Source organism: Typopeltis vanoorti, chromosome 8 (assembly GCF_054136105.1).
Source record: "Typopeltis vanoorti isolate ZY-2024b chromosome 8, IOZ_Tvanoo_1.0, whole genome shotgun sequence".
Lineage (NCBI taxonomy): Eukaryota > Metazoa > Arthropoda > Arachnida > Uropygi > Thelyphonidae > Typopeltis > Typopeltis vanoorti.
In genome coordinates this window covers 58,748,471-58,773,839 of record NC_143556.1, presented here as the reverse complement: position 1 = coordinate 58,773,839, position 25,369 = coordinate 58,748,471, and the positions used below count along the sequence as shown (strand labels likewise).

The 25,369-nt window shown below is 33.9% G+C and overlaps 1 long non-coding RNA gene across 1 annotated transcript; it reads left to right on the top strand.

Annotated features, from left to right (window-relative positions):
* The first annotated feature begins 1,974 nt into the window (after nucleotides 1-1,974).
* On the top strand, nucleotides 1,975-22,217 carry LOC150104023 (uncharacterized). Its single transcript, XR_016548679.1, has 3 exons — nucleotides 1,975-2,117; nucleotides 21,144-21,343; nucleotides 21,807-22,217. It is a non-coding gene; the product is annotated as an uncharacterized LOC150104023 (long non-coding RNA).
* The last annotated feature ends 3,152 nt before the right edge of the window (nucleotides 22,218-25,369 follow it).

Below are 25,369 nucleotides of genomic sequence, written 5' to 3'. Positions count from 1 at the left end.
AGTGCGCACACTGCTGGGCTTACGATATTCATAGTATTATTTATGGAAGTTTGCGTTCTGCGCTTGCGCAGTAGTCTAATACTTATTTTGTGTTGTTAAAAATAAAGTTCAGTTGTTTTGTATTTTCCTCATATAGGTTATTGTTGATCTGTCATAAGATACACACGCTCCAAACCTAATATTTGGCTATTGTATCACGCATTTTTGTTTTATAAATATTTCATGAGTCGCAACGTTATTTAAAAACTAGAGGGGGGGAAAAATAAATGGAAATTACAGAATAGAAATCCGCAGACACAGTCATAAAAGCGCCACGTAGTGTGCATTCGCAGCGATTAAGGATTCAGCTAATGTCAGACGATGGTAGAGAAAACATTAATATGCCATTTCATTTCAGGCGATATGAAAACCATGCATTTTATATTTGAATCTAAAATTAATCTTTCTGTGTGTATTTTTTTGGTTTTTATGGTTTGGAAAAAAAAACTTACTTGTTTGTGCGGGCTTAGCCGATAGTAACAGAAGAAAACCGACAAAGCCTTTAATACTTGCAAGATCGATTGCTTTTATTTTATGATTAGGAAGACTGATGGACTTTCTTCTTCTTACTTTCCGAGATATTGCTCTATCAATAGATATTAATGGACGAGAGTGTAATGAAGGAATTGAAATCAACCTTCCGTGTTTAAAATTTCCACTTTTTTCTCCCCCCCCTTTCTTTTGTTATGTGTGTGTGTGGGGGGGATGAGGAGATGTGGAAGTTCGCCAGCATATAATTTCAACTGACACGTGGATCAATCGAATAACAACAGAGCGTTTAAATGTTAATGCGGGTAGAAAGGAATGCGAGGATAGCATCCATTTTGCCGCTCTTGTAAAATTTTAATTTAAGATAATGCCTTAAGATTTTTTTTTTTCTTCGCGGACGATATTACATTTCTCATTTCTTACTTTTATTTAGCATTAAACTCCAACATGTGTTTCATACCAAAGAAATAAAGACAATCATGCAGATTGGTGGAAAAGACCATGGAACTATTGGGAGAAAAGGAGGAGGGAATTATAACAAAGATTGCTAACGGTCTCCTGTTGGCCCTAATAATGTCTCTTTCTCTCATTCACAAATAAAGAATGTCTCATCTTTTTATTACAAATTTGTTACTTAAGAAATTATATATTTTCTCTATACATGCCCACTGATTATTTGTAAATTAGGAGTTTTGTATTGCATTGTATTGTTTTATACTACGCAATCTCCATCCATTAACCAGTATAAAAACAAACGCAAAAAAAACAGGCATTGGTATTACTGATCTAGCCAAATCCCAATGCGTCCAAGAAGATCATTAGAATTGAAAGAAATAAAAGGAACAGCGGGATTTTGATGGAGACGGAATATACGATATTACTAAGAAAAAACTGCGCAAGTTGTGAGGCGTCAATTTACCTAGTTTTCCTTTCAAATCTATTCGAACCATAAACCATTCAAATATAAGATAATCAGTTTTCGTGTTTCTGACATGCAAGTCTCATAGATTACACAATATTTGCATTCCATTTTCATTAAAATAAATAGTTAATTAATCAATACCAGACTGTATGCTGCAAATAGTTTTATAACATTTGAAGTTTTTTTTATTTATTTAATTTTTTGTGCATCGATTTTCTGTTGAAGGGAACTACATATGAGTTTATATCGTGTGCCTATTCCATCTTGCTTCTTTTTTATGCTAATACAGATGAAGGTAACGCGCTAGTATTTCTGTGTTTCATTCGACCGAAATCACGATGGAAAACATGGAACGAAGCAGCACGAAAACAGAATTACGATAATATGTTTTTTGGGGAGCTTATTCCAAGAGCATATTTGGCAACAAAAAAGCGAGATATTTGCAACTTAGTTTTTTCTACTCTCCCCCTTAGTCTTGCATTTTATGGAATGCTTTTTTTTTCCGTTTAGATTTGTTCATTTATTTATTTATTTATTTTTTTTGTTTATTCTTTCTGTTTAGCATACATTTTCTTTTTAGGATGTTATTTTGCTAGGCATGCAAGCTGAAAATAATTAGATCAATCCTTTCGTTTCTTAGATGCTATTTCTTTCTTCACAACATCAGGTAAGGAAAAAAAAATGTATGTCGTGCATTTTTTAAACTTCATAAGAATGCCAGTCAAAAAGTTCGTAGATTATTAGTATTTTTATTATCTTAGAAATGCTAATTAGCTCTTGTCTTTGACAATATTTTCTTTCAACAGCATTTGGAAGGTACTTGTAGGGATAAAAATTGGGAGGTAGGGGTTAATAAGTAATTCAACTAGGGATGATACGACTGACACCATTAAAATCGTCAAGATAATAATGTTAAAAAAAGAAATACTGAATAGAACTCTTAAATTCTACTTATGGTTTAGGGACAAAATTCACATCATTTGCACGTTAAGACGAGAAAGTTGGAGACGGTGGGGGAAGGAAGAATCATTAATCAGTTATTAAGGGATCATGCTAACATTCTTTGTGCGCTACTGTAACTTCTTTAAAATTGATTGATGATCTGTTTTTAATATGCAAAAAAAAAGTGTATAGATTACATATGCCTAAATTGTTAGTGATCATGGCCTCATAAATTTTATATCAAATATTCAATACAGATGATAATTCATGGATGTTCTGTAGTCTGTTCGTGCTAATGCTGCCCAAGTTACGCATCACTAATACAGTCAAACACGCTTCCGTTAGCGTCGAAGCCCTGGGTTCGAACTGGTCAGTGATTCAAAGAATATTTTCTATGTATGAAACGCTGAAGGTCAGCAAGCTTCCCCCTTAGATGGTGGCCTATAACGTTTTTCTTCTTTTTCTTTACGAAAATCGAATTATTCCTTGTACAAAATCGGTCAATGCACGTGCAATTATGACACACAACATACTAAACGCTTGGTTATAGCTGCCGCAGTGTTGATGCTAAATAGTTGTCTTTGTATTCACCAAGTTTCATGAAAAAAATGCATTTTTTATGTCATCTTTAAGAACTTTCCTGTACTTCATTAAAATACTTATACGAAATGAACGCAAATGTAGATATGGAAACATTTTCATTTGTGAATCGCACCCACAAAATACTGCTAACCTGTCGCATATTAGATCTGTAGGTTTGCGATTACGTAATCCGAGAATATTATCTTTCAAATAATTTTAAGGCTGGCGGTAAACAAGAAATTGTGGATTTACACTAGTCGAAAATCATCGACCACCTAATGACATTCACAAATATTCATGTACATAGTGGAATTCGAATCTTCATTATATCCATTCAGTAAATAAGATTAGCATAGATGCATTTTCTGTTTCGTATTTTACAATATTTCATTGATGATTTCCAAATGTTTACCCTATTTTACATTCACCCGAATTTAAATACAGTACGTGCTATTGTGACAAAATCAAGACACCACATAAGGAAAAGTCTCATTAAAAAAAATGTATTTGATGATCACTTGATGTTCTTTTCGGATTTGCACATTTTACGACGATACGTAAAAAGAGCAGTGTTATTTGAATGGCTACTGGAATCAAGAAAATCATTTGTGAAAACTTTTGACAACCTTCGTACATCGATAATAGCTTAAATTATATTATTGAACAAACAGTCTGTAAAATAAAGGACAATTTTCGATATTTTAGGTGAGTTTAACTTGATTTTTAAATATAGGAATAAAACCAACAGGCATATTTATTATTATTATTATTATTATTATTATTATTATTATTTGACACCTCCAGGAAGTGCAAAGACTCATCGAGGGAGAGTATGCCAACAGCATCGAACGATTGATTCCCTTCCAACTACTAACCGCACTCAAACTTGCTTAACGTTTTGCGTGAGTCATTAGTAGCAGAGGCTCTACTAATCGACCAATCTTTTCAATACGTTATTGTATTTAAATTGAGCGTCCGCACAGTGAGTCTAGTGGCTTTGCGCTTCGCAACCATATGCCTGGGGAAGGAGTGTCCTGGGTTCGATTTCAGTCGCCGAGGTTAGGAGCTTAAGGATCTTCCTCAACCAAGTTAGCCGGTCTTGGACGTGGACAGCAGGTCCCCCCCCCCCCCCAGTTTATCTGCGGTTATTCATCCCGCAAGCAGGCAAACCGGCCCCGTGAAAACACACGGATCTACAGCCATAAATACTTAACCCCCCATGAGGGGACTCAACTCGTCCCAATAGGGACGGGGGGAGAAAAGGGAGGAAACCCCATATCAATAAAATAAATTTGAATTGAGCAATTATTCCAAATATATAAATCGTATGAATGTATGGCTATATGAATACACTCCAAGTATATTCATATAGACATCAAATTCTACAGGAAACGACAATTACTTCATAAAAAAGTTGTGACATCTTCGAGATATGAGATCAAAGCAACGAGTCGGATATATTCTCCATATTGAATTCAATGTGTAATGTTTATTCTCCTCGTGCGTGTAGATAGTATCAAACGCACTCGTAAGTGCCCCTATTTCCTGATTATTATCTGAAAGCAATCTAATTCCAAAAAGATTTTTCCCCTTTTGAAGCAGGATGCTTGATGAATGCGAAATATGCTACTGGAAGGACATCTATAGGAGAGAAACTCCTCAAAACTTTTCCTTCTTCTTCAACTGTCTTGCTTTGAGGCCCAGTTGAAAGTCTTCGTGGGAAGTTATTAATAGGCCTATTAGTATGTGGCGTGGAGAAGAGAGGTGATCAAAAACCCCCCATTCACACTCACGCGTGAAGAAGCAGAAATGGACCAGTTTAAAGGAACCTTAACAAGTGTTCCTTCAACAACCCAACAGGTGTCCACGAACGAGCAGTGTTAGAGTGATGTCCCTGAGGATGTACGCGGCATCTTCAATGAGAACGAATTTCGCCAACCAGTCAAGCAGAAGTGACGAGTCTGCGAGATATCTCTCTGCCAAAGTGGAAAGGCCTTTTCTCTGAATAGTCTTCTAGTTGAGTGAATCTCTTTTCTGGACCAGAAAATAGAAGCATCTTTTATCACATTCGTAGAGTCTAGATGTCTATCGTTGTTGATAATGAAGGTCATTACTAGGGTAAGTAAATTAGGCTTTTAATATAGTTGACGCGTGTTTTGTATGAAACGAAAGAAACGTGCCTTGAAAACTGTTATTGGATTCTCAGGTGTGTACCAGTGCTCACCTCTAGCGTGAAAAACTGGAACTACTAAATTAAAAAAAAAAGAATTTTTTTTTCGCATAAACGTCAATTAACATGTAAAGAGTTTTTTATTTATATATTATGAACTCCTTTTAGTGTTTTTGTTTTCATTTTTCAGTTTCTATCAGTTTATAGTGGCAGCTAAAAATAATATAATGTTAGATTTTTTTTACTAAACCGAAAAAAAAACTAATTCATTTATTGTCATCTATGTTGATTATTTGTACTGATTTCCAAAACTCGTTAATATCAATTTTCTCTCTCTCTTTTTCTATAGTATACTTAGATCATTTTACATTTATGATTTGAAATATTACAAAAAAAGTAATTGCTATTCATTAAAAATTAAACAGTCTAATTATCTGGAATAATTCCATCTCTCTTCTTAAACTAAGTTTATTTTTTACAGTAACATTAATTAAAAAAAAATTTAAAACTTTGCTGTTTTTATTAATTTTCAATAGCCAACTTTGGGTTACTTTATTCTAAAAAAAGTATTCTTCAGAATTAATATTCTAACTCTGTCTTAACTGAATATTTTATTCTGTTGACACCTTTAAATTATTTTCATAAAGTCTTTACTTTTATTTGATCGCATTATAAAGAAATATATTGCTTCGCCCATTTAAGTCAGTCCTTATAAGGATTATATATATAAGAAATAACAGTATCATGTACCAAACAGGAAAAATTGTACATGAAAAGCACTGCTGACAAGATTAAAAATTGAACAGCTGAAGCATTTTAAGTGGCGTCGAGCAGAATTCCTAGAACGGTAAGAAAATTTACATGTAAATGATTTTTGGCTGAAAGTCCTGGTTCGTGAAAATGGTGTTTGATTGCATATCATGGACACAATAGGATAACATGAGCAGTATCACATAAAACGTGAAGACGCTTGGTATTTACAATTTAAATAAAAATATCGAGGAATACAGAGAAACATAGAAAGAGAATTTATATAGGATGGAAAGATATTGGCTATCAAAAGATATATAGATATAGATCAGAGAGAGAGAGACCAGTGAAGCTGGAGCAGGCAAATGCCTAATCCATGATGAAAAGAAGAAGACTCCATATTAAATCAATCACTGAAATATCTATGAAGAAATCTAAATGAATATGTACAATGTGCAGCCATTCTCCATCTTAACGAGAAAAAGAAATGATTCTTCTATAATTGGCAGTTTCAAAACACAAGTAAAATATGTGATATCTTCAGCTAAAATTTTGCATAAATTCTAAGACAATTTGTAATCCAATATTTCACTTGAATATCGTGTTAATCATTAAGCCTTTCATTATGTCATTACCAATAGGTTAAGGATAAGAAGCGAAGAACAGATGACTTATAAGAACTGGTCTGATTTGTTTCCCTTTGTTGTCCATGATAAAAACCACACAACGATGAAGTGTACATCGGATTTCCTTTGATTTAGAACCCTACTCCGTTTCTTTTAAGATCCTTGTTTCACAACACGCTGGGGACATATTTCTTGATACTAGCGTCACTATAATGGATGGTTTCAGCGCGTGATAGACACTACAATTGTTCCCCGATTGAAGAGTAGGAAAATACATTCGCCAGGATAAGTCAGTAGAAGAAAGATAACTGAGAGAAAGTTTTTAAAATAGAAAAACTAACATAATTTAAGAGGATTTTATAGAAAAAATGATATAAGGCATAGAGAGAGAAATCTGATGCTTTAGGCAGATATATTCAGTTCTGTTTTTTTTTGATCATACTGCAGACAGATAAAATCTTATATAATTTTATGGAATGTGGAGCATATGATAAGAATGATGTTTATATTGAAACAGTGTAACAGTTAGGAAATTTGTAATAATTTTTTAAAATATCTAAAATTATAATTGGATACTGTCTGACAATAACTGGATTTATTATAATAAATAAAAATAAATGAATATAACCAACAGTTGTTGTTACCTTAATATTTTGTGGCTTCGTCAGGATTATTGTCTAAGAGAAAACATAACTCGTGCAATGTCAGAAATTCAAGTCTCATGTTGCAAATATTATGTTTACTATCAGCTCTTTCTCTCTCTCTCTCGTGTTGTTTTCCGGTGATTGTTTATTAGATTCTTGAAAACCCTTGTCATAGGAAATTATCTTTTGGGTATACCATCATGGCTATATTCTATTTCATGGCGTGATTTGTAGATCGCATGCGCAGTTTAATCTGACTTCTCAAGTCATTCTTTTTCATTCTCAATCCAACAAAATCGTTTATTTGACAGAGATTTGCAGATGATATACTAATCACTTCGTAAACATAGTAAACCTCAATAAAATTAAAAGTTGTAAACTTTCTTCCCCAAAATAAAATTGACAAAATGGAAGTCAGAAAGAAATAACGAATTACCGTTTTTAAATGTTGTCAACAAAAAAGAAAGAAAAAGAAGATAGTACATTTCTAGAAGGCTATCGTAACACCTTACAGGCTAAATCTACGCAGTACACATATATAATAAAAATAAGTAACAGCCGATCATTTTATATCATTAATTCATTATTATGGTGTGCCCTAAAGACAAACTACATTTACATGCACGTCCCTTCCATATGAACCTTCGTAGTTACGTTGGAAATGAAGATGTCAGTTGGTTGGAAAGATATGGGTTCGAATCCTGTCTAGGATGTGGAGAACATTTATGGGATTTTCAAGTAAATTGAGTTAGCTGGTCTGTAATGGAGATGACAAGGTTTTTCTCCCGGAATCTTGATTTTTTTTTTTTTTCTTCTAATGCAAGAGTTAACAGACATAATATACATTGACCTAACAGCCTTAACTGTTTCGGTAGAATAAAATGTGAAACTATTGATATTTACCAAAATATAGTCGAGCGCAGTGAATTATGGTTCAAACTTTCAAGATGAATCGAAGCTGAATAAAATAACCCTCGTTACATAATTTAAGGAATTACATAAATCAATTTGATCTGGTTTATTTTAAATATACATTTAGAATTTAAACATTCAAAATGTTTAACGTGGTTTCTCATATGAACAGCAAAAGGCTTATAAAATCCTCAGATGTTTGATAAATATTTCTTTGAAGTATATTTTTATAATCCCATCAACTACTTATAATTATTTATTAGTTATTTTTTATAGTATTATTTCGTGACTTAGTGTTTAACAAATCATTATTGAATCTTGCTCAACTAAATCAGAGACAACAATAGAATTCGATAAATTGGCTAAAATCTTAAAGCAATTCAACCCTCCTTTTTTATATGTTTTTATACCTTAATTATTAGGACCGTTTTAAAGAAATAATCTTGAGACACCGAAAGTTTGCACAGTCTTCCTATTAATTATCCCCCCCTTCCTCCCCCTCATCTTAGAGAAGTTTAACAAGAAGCTATCAATCGATTTATCTCGTTTGCTTCGTTCCAGTGAGTGGAGAGGTTCGTATTTAAGGCAGAGAAAGTCAAGATAAACTCCATTAATCACGACTACGATGAAAAACTGTGCAAGGCCAATAGAATCCCAGGTAGGTATCTGTAGAGCATCGCTTCTGATACACGGGGCCATAAAAAAAACCTTTCTTTTCTCCTGCCCTGGATGTTAGATGGTAATTATCGTTAAAGTACAAGATACTATTAGCGAAGTCAGTTTTTTTTTTAATCTATGAATTAAATAATCGAATAAAAACATTAATATCATACGATGGAAGATGCGAAATTCTTGGTATGTCTTGCGATTTCTAATTTGTATTTTCCTTTAGAGATGATACACATCTGTAAATGCAAAGACGTTGGTTATTTGGGTTTCATTGACGGTGGTATATATACACTCTTAAATAAACAAGAAAAACCGTGATTTTATGTTTTCCTCAGTGTGTTATTTTAAGCACAGATTTGTTTTTTTAATAATTCTCATGGTACGGTACTCTAGCTTGTACATTTAAACATATATCCCAAAAAATAAAAAAAAAATATCAACAATATTCCGCCTATTTGTCCTTAAAAGGACTGGCTTAAAGGGGCGAAGCAAGAATGCTTTTCATCTTCCCCATTATCTGTAGAGGGCAGTGTAGGGATGTAGGAATATTTGTCCTTATAAGGACTGGCTTAAAGGGGCGAAGTAAGAATGCTTTTCATCTTCCCGTTATCTGTAGAGGGTAGTGTAGGGATAAGGTGTTATGTAGGGATATCTGTAGAGGGCAGTGTATGGATAAGGTGTTATTGACCTATTAAAGCTCTGATCATGGCAGGAGGGTAACAGCAATAGCCGAGCCTCAGTTAGAACTTCATTGGCTACAGCATTGCCATCTATTACCCTCTAAGGGTATTATTAATCACCGCCATCCTTTCCCGCCTATATAATGATATTTGATTTTCTAAGGTGTTTAAAAAAATAGTACATTATTTCAAACCAGTGAAAACTTTTAAAACATTTTAAAAAATTATTTAATAAATTTATTAAGCATATAATTATTTATTAATAATTTTAATAATATACTGTGAGGTAAATAATAAAAATAATATACCAAATTTTTAATGTGGTATATTATTTACAGGTAGTTATTTGGTATATTTGTAGTTATTTGTTAAAATCACTAGCCGTAAAATATTTGACGAGTAGTTATTTGCAACTACTCGTGAAAATAAAGGGGGACTATTTTATTTGAATCATATAATTATAATATTATTAAAATTTGAATTTTAAGTTGGCATTTGAAGTAGTATTATTCCACTTAACTTATAATCTGCGGACCATTACGGATAGAATAAAGAATAGTAAAATAAAGTTGCTCCAAACAGTAAATAATGAAAAAATAAATCATCATGTTAATAGTTTGTCCATTTCAAAATATACAAAAATTAAACTTTTTACTGAGGTGGATTTTTCTTTAGTTAAAAATGTCGATAGTCTCAGGAAGTCCACAAAAAATATAAACGATAAAAAAACATAAAAAGTAGTCATCATATTCATAAAGTTTAATCATTTTTGCTACTATAAATGCATTTAAAATCGTAGGTGTTAATGGTAATTGTGTGTAGCGGAGTGGAGTAGAGCGCCCTCTCGCGATGAATCCTTGGAATTCTTAAAGGTGTCACATAATAATAATAATAAATATATGGTCAGCTATTAATTTATTAATCGGTGACCATCTATTTATTATTACATAGATTAAGATTTTCGCTTTCTTCCAAAATAAAGCACAGTAATAATATTAATAAATAAAATAATAATAAATAATAGAAGTATAAGAATGTGACCATGGGGGATAAAAAAAAATACTGTATAAATGCATTTCTCAGGAAATACTGGTCTTGTCTTTCAAAGTGCTTGCTAGCAGTGGCTTTAACAGTTTTTCTGACGGTCCTTGCACTTGCAGAAGCTGGGGTAAAGGGAGAGATATTTTCCAAATACCCCATGTTGCATATCCTTCCGGAGCTATCTGTCTTGGGCTTAAAATTTACTGCATCGTCCATCCCTCCCTGCCCCCTCCCCCCCTCTTGCATTTGAGAAGAAGAAAATATTTCTCAGCGTCACGAGATAGAAGTTTTATTTTCCCGGAGCGTCGCCAATCTTCTTAAAGAATGCTGTTTATGTTATCGATCACGTACTGTCTGCCGGCATTTGCCCGAGTTGCGAGCAAGCCCTAGTTTTCTACGCTATGGTGTAACGTGAAATTATCAAGTTATTTAATTTTCATAAACGTCCACTTGTGCTATCTGCCTTTTGTGTAGTGAAAGGAGTGAGTTATGACACCGATAGTGAAGGCCCGGGTCTGAGTTTCCTATTCCTGCGCACACACACACACACGTACCGCTACTAAGAGAGGGGGGAAAAGTGAGGTGAACATCAAAGTGAGAGGGATGTTAATGACATCTCTACACGATAGTAATGAGATCCGAACGCCTCTTTGTTTTAGTGGGTTTCCTTCCATCGGAGTTCCTTATCGTCTGACTCGACAATGCTCTTTAGCATCGGGTTATTGTGGCCATTCGGCCGCTCTTTGTTCTGGTGAAAGACCGCGAAAGATAAGCCTGCAACACGTGGCGACACTTTCATACTTTGTCATCACCCCCCCCCCCCCTTTTATGCCACTAAGTTAATTCTTTCGCAGATTGCTTTTAGTTAACTTTGTACTTGTGTGATGTTTAGGACAGGTGACTTGAGGTTTCATCTCTGTTAAATAACTCTCCAACAAAGTACATCTTGCGTGCAGGAAATGATTACATTACAGACTATTGGAAGGATGAATAAAATCACCACCATAAGAGAATTCTGCATCTCCTCCCTGCAGTTAATCATGTCGTGTTATTAACTAGTTGGTTGTTTATACCGTAAAAGCACTTCAGGCTACTCAACAGCCAACTCATAAACCCCAAAGGAACGTAATTAGGAAAGTATTAATTAACTTGAAACTAAGCGAGATAAATAATTGTAAATGATTTTCAATAGGATTTCGTGAATATACACTGACAATAGTTAAAGTTGTTTGGTAATGAGAAGTATAAGCTAACTTGGAAAATCTTTAGACCCAATGCAAAATAAAATATACGAATATCGATATGATACAAAATATTTATTTAACGAAACATTATGAACAAAATTTAAAATTTTGACTTAAACTTAACTTCAAAGAACTGGCAGATGGACTGAGTCCTTGACTCTTTATCCCGTCATCTGAATGAAGAAAATCTGTGAATAGGGTGTTATTGAGCTAAAAGCTCTAGTCATGGCTAGATAACGGCAATAGCCGAGCCTCAGTTAAAACTTCATTGGCTACAGCATTGCCATTCGTTATCCTGGAAGTCCTAAAAAGGACTTCCCTGAATTCATACACACCCATCAAAATTATGACTTATAAGGACTGGCTTAAAGGGGCGAAGCAAGAATGCTTTTCATATTCCCCGTTATCTGTAGAGGACAGTGTAGGGATAAGGTGTTATTGAGCTATTAAATTAAAGCTCTGATCATGGCAGGAGGGTAACAGCAATAGCCGAGCCTCAGTTAGAACTTCATTGGCTACAGCATTGCCATCCATTACCCTCCAAGGGTATTGGATTGAATGAATCAATCACCACATCTCACGGTCGATTGAAATTTTTCTACAATCTGTTATTTTATTATAAAATATAAACACTCATAAGAGGTGTATTTGCTAATTTTTATTAAAATTTTTAAAGAACATTATTATAATATTGTTTTTGCAGCGTTATTTTAACTAATAAGAAGAACATAATATTTTTATTTTTATTTTATATATTTTACTTACAATACCCGTTATTATTTAGATTCCATATCCTATTGAGATCTATTCGATTTTTTCATAAATTCACTGTTATAATTTTTTTCCACTTTTTTTTTTTTTTTTTTTTGAAATTCGTGTCTTAGCATTATATCTCCATAATGATCATTCTTTGCATTCATATTAAGATACTGAGCATATGTGTTCATGTTTAGCGTACTTTTACTTTCTTCTAAACGCAGACAAATCCCCTAGGAAAATACTGTAGGTCAGTTACAGAAAAGATGGATTTTACCATAGCTGACTATAAGCAAATGAAGAAAAATATAGTAATAATCAACGTTCTGTATTCTAATATTTCTAATATTCTATATACAACGACATAAAATATTTGATGTGCCCACGATAGGCTGTAATCTTATCGGTACCTTTAGCCAACCCACAATGCTATAATCTTATCAATACCGTTGGCAGGCTAAGAGTAAATCAGTAAATCCTGTTATAAAGACCAAACATCATCATCAAACAATTTCAGGCGTCCAATAAGCAGGATAATGGTCTCACATTGCCTTTCATTGCCTCATAACAGGCAATGAAAATCATTTACAAAAGACATTCACAAACTTACCCACTGTTAGATGGTGGGAGAGCTACTTGGTTGATTTTGAATGATGGCCGAAGCCATTAACATTATCACTGCCGTGATAGTGGCTTCGGCTTTATACCATTATACCATTAAAACAGCAAATAAAAATCCTTATTAAAAATTAATTTTCTTTCGTAAATCTAAACTTTACTGAACTGAAAATCTTGAATACATCATTTTATTTTTAAAAGTAAAAAGAAATAAATAATTTTAAGTGGGTATATTTGTAGAATGATACAATCCATTGTCATCTATATCTTGATACCAGAAAACTTGCAGAAAACCTACTAGTGATTGAAAAATGGTTCGCCAAATGGAGACTGCAAGTGAATCCCCAGAAGAGCATAACCATGCTATTCTTCAGAAGACCGATGCATCCTAAAAGAGACATCTTCCTATTCAACACAAAAATCTTCCTATTCAACGCAAAAATCCCGTAGCAAACAGAGATCAAACACCTTGGTGTACTTCTGGGCAGAAGGCTGACTTTCAGCTGCCATATCAAGACTCTCTGTGAAAAGACATCAAAAGCCATTGCCCACTCTATTCTCTAATCAACAGGAACAGTAAGCTGAACACCAGAATCAATTACTTATCTACAAACTGATGGTTCGTCCTATACTCACTTACGCTTCTCCGGCTTGGAGCTATACCGCTGATACTAATATTCTCAAGTTACAACGTGTGCAAAATAAATGTCTACGAATGATCTTGAACGCACTATGGTTCGTAAGAAATGTGCAGCTCCATCGGGACACAGATGTCCCCCTATATCTACGCTTTCCTGCAGACTATAGCAACAAAGTTCTTTTCAAAAGCATCTGTATTCCCCCCCCCCCTCCAACAAATTGGTTCAACTGGCTGCAAATTACGACCCAGCAGATTACTTCAAACATAAAAGACCAAAAGCCATCTTAAACCCCAATCCTGATGTCTAATCTTCAAGCCCGCTCAGGGCGAGCAATTGGCTCATAAATTTTTCCACTCAACGTTTCCCTATCAGACAGCTGGAAGTATGAAAAGTATTTTGATTCACCCTTTATGCCAAAAATGTTAATCGTTAATTTGTCGAATGAATGGCATTTAACTCTTCCAGGGTAACGAATGGCAATGCTGTAGCCAATGAAGTTTTTACTGAGGCTCGTCTAATTATTGCCATTACCCCGCCATGACTAGAGCTTTTAGCTAAAGTCAAGGCGGGGTCATGGCAATCCACATCCACACCCCATCCACACATTTTCTTCAATCAGATGAAGGGATGAAGAATCAAGGACTTGGTTCATTCCCCCCCCCCCCCAAAAAAAAAAACTTGTCGAATATATATATATGTCTGTACTTTGATCATTTTCTTTGATGATTATTTGATTATATATTTGATTTGAATTTTATATTTTTGATTATTTGAATATTTGAATTATATATTTGATTATTTGAATATATATATATATATATATATATATATATATATATATATATATATATATATATATATATATATATACACACACACACAAGATCTTGAAACGAATTGGGCTGACAAACGGTAGAACCAATTTTGTCTCATGTTATTTTATTCTGCGAGTAAATCCTGAGTATCTCAAGCGATAAATAGTAAAACATGAAACCCGATTATTCCTTTATAATAACGGAGTTTATTTTTTATCTATCATATATTTTCCGTGTTCTTTGAGATTACATGTGAAAAGTGAGAAGATGATATAAGACTGCCGACGCCCACATGTGAATCAAAAGTCAGAAACTTGTGTTTAAAGTAAGAAACCTACCCAGATTGTTAAGTAGAAAGTTGCTTTGTTGGTATGCTTCGTGTTTCTCTCCCCAGACGCTCTGTCGACCTACTTTATGGAGTTTCTAACCTCGTATGGTTCGACGTAAATGCCACACACACACACACACAGTTATGCTTATAAGTTGTCTTGGTTACATACATCTTGCGCGACACGGGCAAAGAATATTAATGAAATTACACGAGTTGACAACGAAGAAGAAAGCGAAGAAAATGAAAAGGAAAGGGGATTACAAGGACACACTTGTGTATTCTAACATAGGAACATATACGTGCAATGAACACATTTAAAAACGTTAGTTATGCAGACCGAATCGATTTGCTACACTGTAGCATAAAAGCAGTGTTGGATGTGAATACGGAAATTCGAGTATGCAAAAATCTGAGGAAATATGCGCTGTTATATTTATGCAATTCTACTTTTCCCTCTTTTTTTATTCGTCCACTGAAGTAATTATCTGTAAAAGGTATTTTTACTGTCATTCTACATAAATCGAAAATGAAATAAGAAATTAAGCGGGTAAGATGTTAATGTGTGATATTAATATCAGGAGAAAGCAGGAGAGGAAAAAATAATTTACGGTATATAAAATCCATTTATGTATTGAATTATTTTTTTTTTATTGAAGGTTACGACAGTTCTATTTAAAAGTGAAAATAATCGTTTATATAATTGGAGGGAGGAAAAGGAGAAATAAGGACTGCATTATCACAGGAAATATGGATGTATTACAGCAGCAAGTTAAACCAAATCAATAATCAGTCTGGTTGAATGAATCATAATTTGGTTTAACTTAGCGTGACTGGCTTATATGCAATTACCAGTTTCTTTTTTGCTTTCGCGATAACTCCAAAATATTTAGGATATAGTAAAATTCTTAGTTAAAAAAACAAAGTTTCGAAAGTTTTTGGTTTATTTAAAATTTTCTTTTAGCGCTGTTTATAAAGAAATATTGCCACGCAGCAACAATTTAAATAAATAAATAAATATATATTACTTAAATAAAGAGCCAATAAGCTTCGTTTCGGCGATGTAACATTATTCAAATTAAGGGGATATTAAATCCCACATTGTTTTAAAACCGAATAAGAAACTCAAAGATCGGAATCAAAGAGTTTCATGCCGAATATAGTATATAGTAAACTATAAAAGTTTCGTGGATACTAGCGTAAGCCAAAGCACGTAGTACAAACTAGGGCAACTCATAGCAAAGGTGGGTAAAGATCTGATCACTATTCCAATATTTCCCATAATGTCAAAACACATCTCCTAGGAGATGTATAATGTTATACATTATGGTGGAAGGTCACTATCCAGACCGGTTTCGACCTTTATTGAGGTCTCATCAGTGAGTAGGTAGAATATAAAAGTCTATACAAAGTTATAAAAGTCTATACTATATTCGGCATGAAACTCTTTGATTCAGATCTTTGAGTTTCTTATTCGGTTTTGAAACAATGTGGGATTTAATATCCCCTTAATTTAAATAAATATATATTATATATATTCAAATATAATAATAAAATATCAAAAAATATAATAAAATATCATTAATTTTCCAGATATCAAGACCTACATGACAGGCATTGCAAAAAAATTCTTCACAATCACAGATAATCACCCAAATCAACTAATTCGACAGTCAGCGGACTACAAACCCTCAGATCGTTTCAAATATAAAAAGCCGAAATCCGCTATCGCAAGAGAAAGCTAACAAGCTTACAATGCTCACAATGAACGGGTAAATTATCCACAATAATCCCCTCATACACAAGCCAAAATCAGATGAAGAGTCAAGGACTCGGTCCATCTCCCAAATACGTTCCAAATATCATTATTAAAATTCGACGGAGAACCCAGAGTAACGGATGGCAATACTGTAGCCAATGAAGTTTTAACTGAGGCTCGGCTATTGCCGTTACCCAGCCATGACCAGAGCTCTTAGCTCAATAACACACCATCCGCACATTTTCTTCAATCAGATGAAGGGATAAAGAGTCGAGGACTTGGTCCATCCCCCCCCCAAATCATTATTAAATATAAACACAATCTGTGCCTCTTCCAAGAACGGTTTCGCTTTAAAAAATTGAGATATAACAAATATAAGCTTTTTTATTAGGATGCATCAAATGAGATTATTATGAACAAATAAATTCATCATTTTTAGCGAATATTTTGAAAATTTCAAATTGAAGGCTCAAATAGTTATTATAATTTAAAAACCGTAATGTTTTAAAAGCAATAAGAATTGCTGAGTATAATTATAACCCATTTCTTAACTTGACTTATAATTTGAAAATATAGGTGTTAAATTTTCTATAATTTTAAAACTACAAAAACAGACATTTATTTAAATAAAGATTTGAAAAGCAAATTTTCAGTATTTACACATTTTGTTTTAAAATAGTACATGCCAATAATCAACAGGTTTTCTATGACACTGAAATAGAATAAAATGGGGAGATAAAAATGTTAAACTGTGATTGGAACCTAGAATAATTGCAACTTTTTTTTCGTTTCTTTGCAAGTTCAGTTATGAAACAGTCACATTTTTTTAAACTTTTTTTGTTTATTTTAAGCTCTCTACAACGCATGGCTTCCTATTCATGTAATGCAAAAATCTGTGCACAATTTAAATGTTTCATGCAACGACTATTGATTTTTTTTAAACGCTTTTAACTCGGAATCATTTTAATATGACGAATATCTGTCAACGTAGCTTTTAATTTCATGTGTAATAATATATTGTAATTTAATTAATGAAAATATGGAAGTAAGAAAACAAAAAAAGGTTTTTATCTTACATTTCAACCCACTTTGGTGCTGCTGTATGCGGGCTCTGCACTCTCTCAGATTGGAATAAAACCTACAGCACATTGTAAGCACAGTATTGATGAGACGAAATTCTTTGCACGAGGCATATTACTTGTCATAACCAGAGTGCATGTTACTCAAACTCAATTTTAAACAACTTCGAAAACCGCATTATACTCGTATATCATTCTACTTCCATCATGTGTTTCCCTGAGAACTCTTTGAATTGAGAAGTCAAGATTATATCTATAAAGTTAAACCATTGCTATTTTAACTCCTGAGGAGAATCGCTAAGAGTCTCATATTAATAACTTTATATATATTAATTAAATTACAAGATGAGACTTTCCACACGATTCCTCTACTTTTCATTAATATAATATCATGTATTAATTAATTTGAATGCAATATGAGTACACTGTGCAGCAGTAATATATTTGCGATGTTTCGTTTTTTACATACCTGTAGTTCAAGAACGAAAGATAGCTGAGCAGAAATTATTTTTTTACTTATAAGTGAAAGATAAAGTAATATTTGCACTTACTATTCCGGTCATTAGCTTAGTAGAAAGTAATCCAATAAATGGACAGCGAATGGTACACAAAACAGAAATGCTGGGGAGTAGGAAGATCTGGATTCGAATTCCACAAATCCCATTTATACGTATGTTCCTGAGGACTGTTTTAGGTGAACATTCGCTTAGCCGTTCTCATGCAGAAGTGGAAAAGTAATTTTTTTTTTCTGTTTATAATTTGTTCAAATGGAATTGGTTTATTTTATTTAACTTTATTTTAAGAAATTCCATATACTTAAATTAGAAATGGGAACTAGAAAAATATTCCGAAATATTTATCAGAATAGAATAACAAAGATATTAAGAAGAAATAAATTCAATTTAATTTAATGACGTCGGGAATTTAAAATTTGCTGTTTGGCAAATTCACAATCAAGCTTCCCCTTCACAAGGATCTTTCGCCTGAGCTACTCATCATTGGCGATTGTGGGCACGTTTTGATTTCAAATGCACTTGAAGAAAAACTGACTGAAAAACGAACTAACTTCACTAATATGATGCTTCTTAAAACCTCGAAAACAATTAGTATACTCTCTAATAGGATTTTGATTTCTTACTAGACATCAAGGACATGCGTGTATGCCTTTGTCCTAATTTTGATAAGTATCTTTAGATAAGTATCAGATAAATTATAACAATTTCGGCTGCGTCAAAAATAATTTAGATAAAATCCCAATAAAACTAAAACCATTTTAATATTTTATTTATTTTTTTGCATAGCCCTTAAAGCCTGCTCTAAGACCAAACATGGAGCTTTTTCAAACCACTTCAGGCCTCCAATATCGAGACAGTGGATCTATATAAATTTTTAGTCCTAAAATATATTAATGTACAGTCTCTATTTTTAATAAATAAAATTCTTATTTGTACAAAATGTATTCAATGCAAATAAAAGGAAAGTAAGGAATATATTTTTAAAGTGAATAAATTTTGGAAACTACTGATGTAACATGAGACGCTTCGAGAATTCCTACCAGCAACGTATGCAAAATTTCCTAAAAAGCAAAACATATTATTAAAACTTGAGCCTCCGTAGCTCAGTCGGTATAGACGAAGCCCTTTGGTTGGAAAGACCTCGGTTCAATTCCCGGCAGTGATGAGGAACCTTTATCTGGTCTCTTTCGACGAAAGGTGAGTTAAGCGGTCTCATGCGGAGGTAAGTGGGGGGGGGTTCACCCGGAAACTCGGGTTTTTCATCCCCCAGAACAGGCAAACCGGCATAGTGAACACATGCATCTACAGACATAGGACATTCCTGGAATGCGATTGACCGACCTATTCCGTGGGATTTCCAGTTTCGAATCGTAAATATTCCATGAAGCCTAATTACGTAAAGGAAGAAGATTATTAAATCTTTCAAATAGGTCCTTTATTTTATCAACCATGACTACATAACATGAGGACACATGCCTTTACAATCAACACACACTATATATGTACCAATATTTCTTAACAATGATGTCAGGATACTTAGTAATTAATTTTATCCTATCCTTTTTTGTTAACGTTAGTCTCTACTCTTTGGGAAGAGCCCGCGCGGTTAGTCTAGTGGCTATGCGCTTTGCAGCCATATGCCTCTGGAAAGAGTGTCCTGGGTTCAATTCTTGTCGACGACGTGAGGATCTTAAGGATCTTCCTCAGCCATAGCCAAGTTAGCCACTCTTGGGCGTAGACAGTAGGGTTTTTATCCCAGTTTATCTGGGGTTTTTCATCCGCAAGCAGGCAAACCGGCCCAGTGAACACACACGGATACAATCAGGAATACTTATGACAATCCCTCCAGCCATAGGTCTGAATTGTCAATTATGCCAGTCCCGAGCCCGGATAAAATAGGGGGGGGGGAGGATTGTGGTGGTACCTTACCTTCCCGTAAAAGGGGCTCATGGCCGTTGAATCATCATACGAAATGAATGAATTTGGGAAGAGACGGATTCCTTCAATAGTTTTTTTAAAATCTAATTTCATACTTTCTTGCTATTTTATATCTTATTCGTAAATGCACTCTAGAAGAAGACTATCTGATTCAGTTTGTATTTGTATAATAAAATCAAACAACCGTTAAAGTCTTCTTAGGATGAGATAAAACTATATAGATATTTTACGATTAAAACATGATCATCAATAAATACCCTTCCTATCTTCTCAGTCTTATAGGGTTCTCTCTCAATAATCGAAACAAACGCAGCTTGTTTCGAAAAGAAGGGTGTCTTCATTCAAACAGAAAGTGGTCTGTGCCTTGCCGACGGAATTCGAACCCGGGTCTTTGTTACCAAAGGGAAGGACTTATCCTTCTAACCGCATCAGTAAAGTATTATTGTTGATATAGCTGAGCACTTATTCGAAAGTTTTAAACTTCTGTTCCTCTTATTAGATAAGGTTACACCTCAAGTTATGTGCTATTGAAATAAAATATACCTCACATGATCTTCTTTACCTTTCGGTATCTATGCTAAAATATTCAGTTTGCTTGCAGAAATAAGTTCATAGCTTTATCATCAGATCCAAAAGGATCAAACTGCTCATTTGTTCCTGAGGGTATAAACGGGAAATTCCAATGCATACAAACACCGTGCACACAGAACGTGTATGCCTATGAATAAATGGCATATTCAAACCGACAGAATAGTTTAACTCAAAAGAGTTTTCACTGTTAATATTTGGAATGCGTGTTTGTATAGCCGTTCTCTTCCTCTTCCTTCAAGTTGGTGACTCGATGAGACAGAGAAAGGGGGAGAAAGCGATTGCTTCAAAGTGCCTAGTCAAGTGTTTAAATGGTTTACTTTAATGAGCAAGGGAAAGGTTCCCCTCTTTTGATATCTGAAGCAGAATTGTAAGAGTTGAAACATTTCGTTGTAGGTAACTCTTTGGCCTTTATTAACACGTTATGCACGAGTTAAGTGGATATTTGCACTTCAGTGACGATACTCAAGAGGAAATAGAGTGCTGACTAGTAGAGCATGATTTCGCCCTGTATGACTTAAAAGAGCATTTCCGGTCTAATAGGAAGTTATAAGTTGTTCGATTCCCTCATGGAGGAGCATCAAGTAATCATTGAGGTCAGTGAAAAAATACTTTATAATGTTTAAATAAAGTTTTAGAACAATCTGAATAACATACTTGCCATAATAATATATTTTTAAAAACATTAAGGAGAGAGGAGATCCTAATCCGAATACACCGCAGGACTGTAATAATAAATTCTTCTCTAGCGGTTAATTATATATAGATTTACTTATAAAAATTACAAATCTGTAACATATTCTGTGTACACAGTGCTTTCCTAATATTTTTAGTAGCTCCAAACGAAACTTGTACTGCAATTTTACTACTGAAATAAGAATGTGAATTAGAACTATTTAAAACTTTCTGAGGGATACATGATTAGCATATTTAAATACTTGAGGTTTTTTTTTGCTATAATTATAAATTCTAAGGTTGTAGATTAGTCTATTTATATCATTATAAAAATACGTTATAATACAAGGATTCTTAAATATCTGCATGGTCTATTTGTTTCAGGAAATTTTGCCACAACCTACTGCTGGGTAAGCGATGAGTGACTGGTGATCATATGTTTTGGAATACCCTTAATGATTAAAAGACGTAATTAATGATTGAAAGAAAGAAGGGGATTGAATACCAAAATTATGTTTCACAAATCCATTTTAACTTGCATGATGTTTCTCAGTTTTCTTAGAGTAAGGCGCGATATGAAATCAATTTTTAAGTTATTATAAAAAAAGAAGATTGATAGAAAAGTAGAATAAACAATATCACAAATCATCACGCGACTGTGCGTGGGGCTTGTAGATAGCATCGGTGGTATAGTTGACATCAATCACACTGCTCTTCAACTTTTGTAACCATGTTATATATATAATATAGTAATATTTTATTCGGGGAGGATCAGTAAAGAATTTGAAAACAGAATGAGAGATAGTCTTTTCTTCCACTTGTTCCTTGAGGAATATTACGAAATCAAAGTATTCCGTGTTCACAGACAAACAATATTGTATACAGTTGTGTCAAGTTATATCAACAGCGTTTGTGTTCTGCGTACTGACCAAAAAAGTGACTAGATATTTTGCATATACGCTCTGTAAGTGACCTATAGTAGCCGGTATGTGTATCTTCCACCAAAATTCCAGAAATCCCATTCACAATACAGCAAAACTGCAAGAATAAAACTCTTACTCCATACATTTACTCCAAGAAAACATATCCACACGGCTTCTAATCCATTGTGATACTTTCCAGTGTAAATTCCACCAGAGTTTCAAGTCCTACAACTTTTTCTCTACCGAACGACAAAAATAAGTTACATGAGCTTACTTTCATCTTTCTTCAACTCGATAAGAATAAATAATATTCTAGTGTAATATTTTTTCTTCCTATGCTAATCAGTTAAATTTGAGTTAGAAAAACATTCCGAAATCCAATATTTAAGCAAACTAGCTATGTAGGAATCTCTTTAATAATAGCATACCTTTTTTAAATGTTCAGCATGTACCAGAAATATGCTTCTTTCGACAATAACTTTATTCATTTTTTTTTCTTGATATGAAAAAAGAATCTTTGGCTTTTATACAGCTATATTTAGTTATTCTTTCATATTATGTAGATTGTGCAAAGACGTTTCATATTCTTTTGTAGCATTTACTGATTTTAATATGAAAAGAAAATATGATCAGTAAGTAGGACTCTCCTTTTCCCCAAGTACTTTCCCTCCCATCCGATTCTCCTTCCGGAATAATGCAGTCGCGATTTTTCATTTTAAAGGCATTGTGATGAAATGAGGCCACTAATAGCGTCTTGACTGATTTAATCATATTACAGTCTGGTGACACGAGCATCTTCTCTCTCTCTCTCTCTTTCTCTCTCTGAAATTCTTTTGCACACAGGAGAAAGACTCTACGTTATTTGAAAATGAAAACTTCCACAGTGCAGACAAAGGATGACGATGTCTGCAGTTATTTCATAACTTCCCTTTTGTGGAGGCGATCAAAGGCGAAGACAAGCTTCTTGCTTGCAAACATCTAGGTTCGAATCCCATTACTAATATGCCAACAATTTTTTCTAGTCATTTTAAGGGAGATCAAATTAACTATTTTGAAGCAGAGGTAGAGGAAACTGCGCAACCATTAAATAATTAATTGTAGTTTAGTATATTACTTAGTCACTTCCTTCCGATTTCTTATTTTTATTCAATTCCTTCACTCTTACATAACCTTGTTTTTCGCGAGAGAGAGAGAGAGAGAGAGAGAGAGAGAGAGAGAGAGCGATGGCGAAGCCAGTCGTGAGGAAATTCTATTGCAACAGCAATCTGTCTTGTCTTGTGTAAGTGCTTTAATAAGAGCAGTAATTAGTTTTCTACTCAAATCTCTTTCATTGTTTCATATTTCTGAATTTCACACGGTGGAAAGAATTACTTGAATTTCTCTCAGCTTCATAGAACACAAAACATATTTCCTATTCGATTCCATAAAGCAAAACACCTTTTAGGCATATTGCTTAGTCAGCATGTGCATGATACTGTTAGCAGGAATTTCCTGCCATGGTGTTGTCCCATTTTTTTTTTCTTTCGATGGCCATGAACATTGTAAACTTTATCTTATTTAACTGAAGCTATCAACAATGAAAATCTGCTAGAATGAATCCATCCTGGATTATAGTTCATCACTTATTATTTCCAATTGGCATGCACATCAAAAGAATGGCATTATTCTTTTGATTTTTGATGACCATTTCGTCCATCGTATCTACGAGTAATCCAATAAACTATGTAAGGAACATTGCATAAAACAGTATAACACATTTTTTTAAGCTTTCTGTTGTCATATTATTTATCACTCAGGTGAGAAATAACTATTTCCCTACCGGAAGAAATTACATGGATATATTAGTCCTGTGTTCTTCATAAAAAAAGGATGTGTGTGTGTGTGAGTGAGAGAGAGAGAGAGAGAGAGAGAGAGAGCAAGCGAGGAACACACCTTTCATTTCATCCGGTGACATATTTCCGTTATTCTTAAGAATATCTTATCGCTTATGCAATCAAAGATTTACGTTAAATCATTTACTTTATAAATGAAGTACGATTTGATGGATGTTGCAATAAATTTTTGCCAAGTCGGTAGATCTTCTTGTATGACTATCAGCAGGTTAATCGCATGATTTATATTCACCTGTTGGCCAAACAGCGAACTAAGTTTTCCACTTTTTTTTTTTGAAACAGAAATCGAATTAGCGCAATTTGAAACTTCACGGGGAAAGGATTGCAATCGAGCTGTCATTTAAAATATAATTTGTTGCTCTTTCATACTAACCTCGAAACCTGTGACAAGATGCAGTTGGTAGGAATTATAGAGATATTATAGCAACAGGATTAGTATGTTATCTGTTAGGAGCTCGAGGAACGGTTATAAAACCTGTTCAGTACAACCGAGTTAAAAGGGTTGTTCCTCCCCCCCACTGTTCAGCCGAGTTAGGGGGGATAGTTCCCCCCTAACTCGGCTTCTTCCTCGAAGAAAACATCAACCAGAATCAATACGCAAACATGATACATTGTTTTCATAGTCTTTGTTGCTTTGTGCTGTCATTCTAAATAACCACAGCTTCTCTGTAATGAATCTCAGAGAACTCTCCGTTCGAACTGTTGTGATTTTTACTCCCTTTTCTCTGCAAGAGAGTAAAAAAACACCAATTTATGGGAATAAAAATCATCCTGCCACGGCCTTGCTATGCTACCATCTAACTCAGCTAAAAAAAACCAACTTGTGCTGGAACGCAAACTCATGTCTTTGCAACACAACCAAATAACACATCATCCATCCACACGGAAGCACTGTGGAACCGCTAGTGAAATTATACTAAAATAATGAAATGAAAATGCCTTGATCAGAACTCTTTTCGAGTCCTACACTAGATTCGACCTTCCAAAACTAAAGTGCTTCATAGAAACCGACTTATCAAATCTTGCGCAGTGTGTTAAGAGAATGGGACAAGTTCTCTCTCTCTCTTTGGAGAAATGATATTATCAATGTACATATTTTAATGAAGAAACTCATTCCAAACATCCTTAAAAT